Source organism: Leiobunum rupestre, chromosome 5 (genome assembly GCF_980474605.1).
Source record: "Leiobunum rupestre chromosome 5, qqLeiRupe1.1.hap1, whole genome shotgun sequence".
Lineage (NCBI taxonomy): Eukaryota > Metazoa > Arthropoda > Arachnida > Opiliones > Sclerosomatidae > Leiobunum > Leiobunum rupestre.
The window spans coordinates 62,443,356-62,451,560 of record NC_143388.1 but is presented as its reverse complement, the minus strand read 5'-3'; the positions used below and the strand labels follow the sequence as shown (position 1 = coordinate 62,451,560).

The 8,205-nt window shown below is 32.3% G+C and overlaps 1 long non-coding RNA gene across 1 annotated transcript; it reads right to left on the bottom strand.

Annotated features, from left to right (window-relative positions):
* Nucleotides 1–334: 334 nt before the first annotated feature.
* Nucleotides 335–6,106, bottom strand: LOC149945549 (uncharacterized). The gene is made up of 3 exons (XR_016480910.1): nt 4,120–6,106; nt 2,246–2,342; nt 335–824 (listed from the first exon to the last, which is right to left on the bottom strand). It is a non-coding gene; the product is annotated as an uncharacterized LOC149945549 (long non-coding RNA).
* Between the last annotated feature and the right edge of the window lie 2,099 nt (nt 6,107–8,205).

Below are 8,205 nucleotides of genomic sequence, written 5' to 3'. Positions count from 1 at the left end.
AATCATTGAAATTGTTTGGTGGCTACACAGTCAATAGCTCTTTTATTATACACAAATTATAAAATGTTTGTGATACCAGTCGATACAGCAAAGAGCTAAAGAAAAGTTATTAGTCTTATTACTTACTTTCACTTAATATTCAGTGTTTCACCTTCAATGTTTTTACAGATGGTGGAATGTGTCGATACAATGTCAAAGTAACATCTTTACCGGATTTTCCACTGTACTATGTTTAAAATTTATTGGAACTATCATATTTATTGAAGAAAAACACAAGCAGTGCATGCCTTTAGGCTTTATTACAAATTTAAAAATACAAGAAAATTATCAGAGACGCTAAATTCAAAAGATATATTTTTCATTACATAAAGAACCAAAAACCAAGTTCAAAAACTTATACTACTAGCTGCTACAAGTATTTTCATAACATTTCTTTTTGACACAAATCTTCAAGGAAAAATACTTCATAGCATAGATGAAACAAGTTACAAAACATGACATAAGTACTTGGGAAAATAGTTGTGATTTTAGTTTCAACTAGAAACTGCAGGTTTCCTAGGTTGTTATAGTGCCGACACTTTAAACAATGTATTTTTACAAATTAATCAAAAATTGGATTCATACTCTACAGCATTAACTACCATAACTCAAAAACCATTAACAATTTTGACTAAGCGAGAATGTTAGACAGTGTGTGTAAGTAATGAATTCTTTAAGGAAAGAGCTTCTTTCAGTGTAATTATATAACATAAATATAAGGTGAGCACTACAAGTTATATTTCTTCAGAAAAAGCACCGTAGGTTTTTTTCATACCAGATTTAACCTGTTTATTAAAAAATATACATTAATCCAAATTCTAGTATTGGCATATGCAACATATAATCACTTAAAAGAACATCAATTTAAATTTATAAATAAAAGCTTTTTTCATAACATGATAACCCTTACCAAAAAATAAGTTGGATTTCAGTTTGTATTTAGTTTGTATACACATTATTAGTTGATATTGAGTTGGTATTAAGGAGGCTCAAGTTGTCAGCATATTTCAAGTTTCTATTAAAGGGGTAATAAGTTGTTATTCAGTTGGTAGGAAAATGCTGCTTTTGCTAAGTTTATAATTAGTTGGGTTTTAGTAGTCAGGAAATTACATAATATTTTTAAGTTGGTTTTTAGATGTTTCCCTAGTAGGATTTAAGTTGGTTTTAAGTAGTTAAATGTAAATGTTGATTCTGGTTTAGTTGGAAATAAGTTGATTAATAAAGAGGATTTAAGTTATTTTTAAGTAGGCATTTGTCCCAAATACAAACTGAAAACCAAGTTGAAATACAAGTTGTCCTAAGTGGTTTTTAGCCAACTTATTTTTTGGTAAGGGAAACTATGGACAAATCTTTAAAGCAAAAATATAACGCAAACGAATAAAAATAATTAAGCTATTTTTATAACCTTCATTGCAACAGTCCTGAGGCCCTTTAAATAGTGATACCGGGAATTTTAAACCACGTGAGAGGGTTGTGACTAGCCCTGCCACAGATAAGTACTAGCGTCGATCCCTATTCAGATGCCTAAGTATTTTTCAACTAACATTTCATTTGTTGTTGGTAAGTATCAGGGTGCAATATGAGTAACATAATAAATATAAATATAACACTAATTCCTATTCACAAATGTTAAGGTTCTTAATCATGGTACCCACTGATTATACTACATATCCGCTAAGCCTTAACCAAGGCTAAACTGTTCAGTGGTTAAATACACCTTTTTATTACATATTAAACATGAAATGGTCAAACTAAAAAATATATGTATACAGTTGAAATGGATTTTGACCAACAGGCAGGGGCTGAAATCATTGACTGGCTGCTGTCGCGTTAAAAAATGTAAGACACTTTCAACAAAATTAACTTACCAGGGAATGCAATTAAGATACCCTAATTCGAAGTCACACTAAAGTTTTAGAAACATTTGTAATGCTCTTTACATAGCTGGACTATTTACAAAAATTGAAGATTTTTTATGGATGAAAAAAGACTAAATTAGTTTGTAAGTGCACTGCTTCTATTCAAGACAATGCTTAATCTTAAATTAGTCTGGAATTCATTATAATGCCTCCTATGAGAGGCACCTGGCCTACACTGGCCTTGTGTAGACATTCCAAGTGTACACATATATAATTTTCTTAAAGGTTTAACAGAAGCCAAGACTTTCAAAAATTTAAGCTTAGCAATAGCATATTAACAAAAAAACCTTTTTTAAAAATAAAATTTATTTTCCCCTGCAATTGAAGTCAAAAAATTAAATTTGAAACAAATACTTTGTCAGACTCTTTAGGATCTGTGCACACCTGTAAGCATGATAAAAAAAATTACATTAATAAACCTAATTTATGCAATAAATGGAGTGGAGTAAAATTCTTATAAAATCCAGCTGAAAGAGAAAACCTTTGACAATTTCTCTTTCTAAATACACAATAAGTGTCTAGCACTTCAGAATTAAATATTTTTGTGGCCAAAATGTTACATAAATTGCACAAGACTAATTCCCATCAAGGTATACTTAGTATACCATATTATGTAGGTCATTAAAGAGAAATTACACACTAAAAATTTCAAACTTGCCAATTTAAGTCCATAAAAATATTAGAAAACTTACTGCAGCTGTAGGTTGAAGTTTTAAATAATTGCGATCTTTATCATGGAGCGAATGATTCTTGTTTGTAGATTTTACAAACAAGGGGGGGAGGGGGGCACCAGAAATTCAACAATAGATAGGGACCAGTAAATTGTGAACACAAGACCAAAACGCACCTAACCTCGTGCTGTCACGAATAAGCGATTGTATACAAAAAGATCTCAAACACCCGCAAAACTTGTTAGGGCCGCTACTGAATAATATAATAATAATCACCAAGTCATTTAGCGACTTATATTGCCTTTTAAACAGGTGGCCAGGTTACAATGGGTAGGAGGGTGGTGGCAAGCCCTTCATGCCAAGCGAGCCAACAGCTCCTTACACTAACTATTACCGTTAACCTCGACAAATTTTTATGTGAATGGGAAACCGAAGAACTCGGGGAAAACCCCTTAAACCAGTTAGGAGAGAACTTGCAAACTCAACACAGAAGGAGTAGTTTCGAGTTTTCATCCAGTGCCACAAGTTGGGATCGAACCCGGCCCCCCTTGCTGAGAGGCGAAAGTGCTAACCACTCAGCCACTCAATACCCATGTTTATAAATCTAAACATGTTTTTTCAAAACAATAAAAAGCTCAAAGACTGTAGTGCCCCTGGTGGAAAGAACTTCATCCAAATGTTGAAAAATCTAAAACTGTTTTGTAGCTTTGTAACTCTCACACATATATATATATTAAAATATATCCAACTGTAAAATGCATTGTGGTAAATTTCACACAATAGTCCTTTCCATAAATTAACGTGGCCTTCTTGTTTACTGTTTTTTCCTCACTTCTACAATGCTTCCCCTACTCTCCCACTAAAGAGAGCGAGTTAATTCGTTAATAGGTTTGACTGCACAATTTCAAGAACAAGTTGGGCAATCATAGCGAATTTATGAAAAGGTCTATTTTCCATTCAAAACTCATCTGTGAAAAGAATTAATCTGATCTATAGAAGTTGAATTTGCAAGTGAGTGGTGTGCAACTTTGTAAGAACTTTCACCATTTAAAACACGTTCAGAAGTATTGGGGAAATTCACTGCAGGTGAAACATGATCTAGCTTGTTTAAACATGTAAAATACCACTTTACTTAACAGGAAATTAAGTACTTAAAATTAAGTTGTGTTGATGACGTTTTAAAAATGAATACAACTTTAAGTCACAAATTATGATAATAGGATTCTTTTGTTAATTGAAACTAAAAACGTCACCGCTTACAACTGTAGGTAATTCTAATTTGTTATTTTCATTTAAACTGGAAAGTATACCTAGTCACACGTTTACTTAATGACAATAATTTCCTTGTAATACGAAGAAAACTAAGGTAACTTATGTTTTAATTTATCCAATAAAAGTGTGCAATTATCACTCAAATACTGGTAACACTAATTCCATAATTCTAGATATCACCATACGAGGTTCCCAGTTTTGAAATATTGAAGTAATACCTTGTACAATTTGTGATCCAGGAGATAAATCATCTGTTAAGGAACTACATTGTTCTTCTCTGGGGATATTAGCTTGAGAACTTGTGAGTTGGATTCTTTTGACAATCTATGGCTCTCTGCAAGGATATAATGAGTAAGCCTAAAGTGATAAAAATGTATCATTATTTTTCGAAGAAAATTTTTTATTTATTTTTATTGTGAGATAAAGAAATAAAAATGCTAATTCATTTTTGGAAATTATAATAATTTCTTGATATTATAATTTGCAAATGATGTTATTAAATTAAAATTACACTGAGAAAAGTTACATAAGTTAGAAAAGCTGTGAGAAAAATAAATTATAGCTATAGCAGAATTAATGAGTACAATTGTCAAGAATAATTGAAATTTTGTCTATTTTTAAGTACAACCAAGAACGTATACATGTATAAGAACGTTGAACGATCAAATTGGCGCCTGGTGCCATGATTTAATAACTCCGCCCAAAAAACCAGGTGCAGCACACTCAACAGGTTAAAACCGTTTCTAGTTCAAGCGCGGGCTGCACACGGATTTTACGGCGGAGTTATTCTGAGAGAGATTAAATCATGGCCCAAGCAATGCCTTTTGTTCAACGTTCTTATACATATATACGTTCTAGGTACAAATAAGTTATGCACATTAATGCTTAAGGTAAATTGGGACTGAGCATCTATGATGGATGCATCATAAAACACAAGAAATGCCGAACACAAAAAAGCAACACAGTGAAAAAATACGCTTACATTTCCATAGATAATGACCAAATTCAGATTGTATCTATTGCAGATCGAGACAGACTCGGAACCTTTTACTCAGGTGGACATATGCGGATTGGCTTCCAGTTTGATATGATATAAAAAATATTCTGATAATATTAAGCACCCATAAATCTTGCAACACTTTGTGATTTTGATTAATGTTATCACCCAGAATTAAAAGTACTAAAAAACTTCTTTTAATAAATCATTCATGTACAAAAAAATGTTGTATTTGAGACAAACAAACTAATATTAACTAAAACCATACCTAAAAACAACTTTACACTAACTAGACTACTAAAAACCAACTAATTACAAACTTAAAAGTATTTTCTTGCCAACTTAATGCAACAGGGTGAAAACTCGGAACAACTCCTTCTGCGTTGAGTTTGCAAGTTCTCTCCCCACTGGTTTAAGAGGTTTTCCCCGAGCTCTTCGGTTTCCCCTTCCATAAAAACTTGTTGAGGTTATCGGTAATAGTTAAGTGTAGGGAGCTGTTGGCTCGCGTGGCTTTCAGGGCTTGCCACCACCCTCCTACGCATTGGAACCCGGCCACCTGAATTAACGGCTTTAAAAGTCGCTCGATGACTTACGCCTAAGGTGGTGCCTTAGCGTAAAATTAGTATTATTATTATAAATACTACTACTAAATCAATTTAAGCAAAATTAAAAAAATGAAAGAATTGGTGAAACATTCTAGTGTTCCTTGAAAAACATCACTTTGCCAAAAGGAGGTGAGATGATTCACAAGTCTAGTTTCCATTAACTGCTAATTTACCTACTTGTTAATTAACACTTTCTTAAATTAAATTTTTTTAGCAGAGTACCGGATTATGATTTTAATTTAACCACAAATAGTTTGAGGCATTAAAACAGTAATTTACTTTATTAATATTAAAAAAGACAAAAAAATTACCAGTTCATGTTCAGTTTCCACAACATCTAACATACATCCTTCTGGGTTTTCCAGCAGACATTTAAATCAGAAGGATGAGAATCTTTTTCTTATAAATTCTATGTTTTAACCCAGATCAAAGTAGTTAAATTTAATGGTATAGAGTTTAACACTATGGAGCTCTTTTGCGATGCTTTCAAATGTGGGTTGCTATATTTGCTTTTGATACTCATCTTTGTAGGCCATCCTCAGAAAAACATTTTAGGGACAGGGGTTAAAAATTCACAATTAACTGAAATTGTTATAGTGTGCTCTAACAAGAGCTCACAATATAACAATTGTTATATTGTGAGCGCTTGTTAGAGCACACTATAACAAGTTCTTGCAATAGCCGCACATGTTAATATTAAAGATAAATTTCAATAGAAATGTATATTAGTATTATTATGTACTATTCGTATGTCTATGAATCTTATGTTTCTTACAATTAAAAATACAATTGGTATGTTTCATATGGTGACAATAAGTTAATGACAATGCTAGTGGTTATCACAGAGCTTAATTGATGAAGAATAGGCAAGCCCTATTTTAGGAGGGGTTAGTAATATGCGGTTAGTATATGTCCAAGGGCATGAGCTGAAGAGGGCATCTCTTCTTAACATGCAATCTTTTGGCTTTAGTTTTTGACATCCCAATGCCAAATTCAAACAATATTGAACTAACAATATAAACTTCATTAAAAATTTATAATTCCTTAATTTTCATATTTATTTCTAAACTATTATTTTCAAGACTACTCATGTTTTAATTAATTTTCTAAAGCTAAACATCTAGTGTACTTTACGTAAACGTTGGGCAGGTTTTTGGAGTGCTCAGGGTGTTATGTACGTCATCTAGGTTATAAAAATAATAATAATAATAAAATGCTTTTTTTATTGGAAACCCCTTTAAGTTTAACTTGTTTACAAAAGGGTCCAGGTCCAGTTAGTTAAATAAAGTTACATTACATAAATAATAAATTATAAGTTTACAATTCTAAGCACTGCATATATAGATATATTTGACTTTTAAAGATACTAAAGGATTGAGCTGATTTTAAATCAGTGGGGAGTTGATTCCAATATTTTATAGTCGTGGCTATTACACTCTTGCTCCTAAGGGTAAAGCATGTTTCTACATAAAAATTCGTTAAACAACCCGTTGTAATTGGTCCCTTAATTTCAGTTTGGTACCATTTGGCAACACATGGTGGAACATTTCCTTGTTTCACTTTACACATAAATTGATAAAGACTATAGAAATAATTAAACTTCAGGCTATTTATCTGGGCTATTTCACTACCCCCAGTTAAAGATGAATATTTTGTTTTATTTGCAATTAATTTTATGGCGGCATTTAGGACACAGTTTAGTTTTTGCAAGTTAGTTTTGGTCGCTTGATTATAAAAGAGGCTACCGTAGTCAAATAGGGACTTAATTAAGCTTACATTCAGCAGTTTAAGAATATCAACACTAACAGAATTCTGTAAAGGTCTTAAGAGCCATAACCTTGACTTTACTTTACTTGCTAGATAATCTACATGCGTGACCCATGTACGATTCTCGTCAATCCATAGGCCAAGATATTTGAAAGAATACGTTCTTTTTATCGTATTATTTCAAATTGTTCGAACACATAGGGCATCTTTTTTCATTTTTCTATTTGGCGAAAATAGCACATTTGTTTTTATCTATTTAAGGCTTTCATTTAAACAATATAAGTCAACTTCGCCTTTTTTACCAATTCGTCTAATTTTAAACCTGCAATTACTATTGCGATATCTTCTGTAATAAACTCTCCTTCAAATAATGCAAATTATGAAACTACAGAGAGATTACACGTCTTATATTTAAATTTAGGGTAAACGCCAATATAATTATTATTCAACACTTTATTAGTTCATACCTCCACCTTTACTGTTCTTCGTTTCTTGCACGGGCACGTCTAGCTTCTAAGAGTGGTCTCACTTGATTACCTCTTTTCCTACTCCAGGGAACCCTATATAAACTACCTTTAGTCACTTATGGTGACGTCATATATTAATCTATCGCCATCTATAGGTGGTCCCTACAGTCTGCATATTCGTTTGGAACACCATTTTTTATATAAAAATGAAGGTCAGATGTATACACATTAAATAAAAGCGGGCCCATTACACTCCCTTGCGGGGCAACATGTTTGACTTTCAGGGACTTCTAAACCGTACCATCATTTTCAACTATTTGGGATCTGTCCTTAAGATAAGAAATGAACCCTTCTAAAACATTACCAGAAACACCCTTTTCTTTCAGAGTATCTATGATTATATCGTGTTGCACTGTATCAAATACCTTCGATAGGTCTACAAAAATAACCATCACATTCTCTCCATTT